This window comes from Mobula hypostoma, chromosome 4 (genome assembly GCF_963921235.1).
Source record: "Mobula hypostoma chromosome 4, sMobHyp1.1, whole genome shotgun sequence".
Lineage (NCBI taxonomy): Eukaryota > Metazoa > Chordata > Chondrichthyes > Myliobatiformes > Myliobatidae > Mobula > Mobula hypostoma.
This window is the reverse complement of record NC_086100.1, coordinates 26396511-26397362: the sequence shown is the minus strand read 5'-3', so window position 1 is coordinate 26397362 and position 852 is coordinate 26396511.

The following is an 852-nucleotide window of genomic DNA, read 5'->3' as shown; positions in this document are numbered from 1 at the left end:
GGTACAGGGTTCTGAGTTGGATGATCAGCCATGATCGTACTGAATGGTGGTGCAGGCTCGAAGGGCCGAATGGCCTACTCCTGCACCTATTTTCTATGTTTCTACACTGTGTACATCTGAAAGCCAATGACTAAATTACCATCTAGAGTGGATTACATCATTCCTCCTTTTGAAACAGTAATGTAAAATATTTTGATTCATATTCCTTAGTCTCATTTCATGAGACAACTAGAGTAAAATCTTTATTAGAGCTACAATTTGTTTAAATCAATATGGGAGAATGCAAATATTTCTATTAATCTTAATTGATGTAGATGTTGAGTGATAAGATTTTAACTACAACTGAACTGAAATAACACTGCGGAAGGGTTCTTTCCTAACTCATGTCTTTGTAGCAAGTGAAGGAGCATCTGTGCCTAAGTTCCCAAAAATAAAACACAGGTCTTCTTAATTTCATTACTTTGCTTTTAAGTTTCATTGTAAATTTTATGAACATTTACTTAAAAACTCAAATAATTTTTTTAAAAATCACATCATAATTTAAATACTTAATAAATATGTTTATTAAGTGTTGCAACAAGCTATGCGAGCCACTTAGTTCAAGAGGTGTGTAGCTAACCATGTATTTAAGCATGTTATCAAACACGTCTTATAAATGCCTCTGACAATGAAACATGGAATCTACTTAAGACAGAAATCCCTGAAGCATCATAATCCCTACACAGAGCTCCAAAGGTACTTAGAGAAATCTGTGAGGTATTTAGTGGCACAAAATCTCAGGTTGTTCATAGCCAACAGGCACAGAAAAACTATTAGTTTTATATTAAGTTAGGATCTACAAAATAAGACATC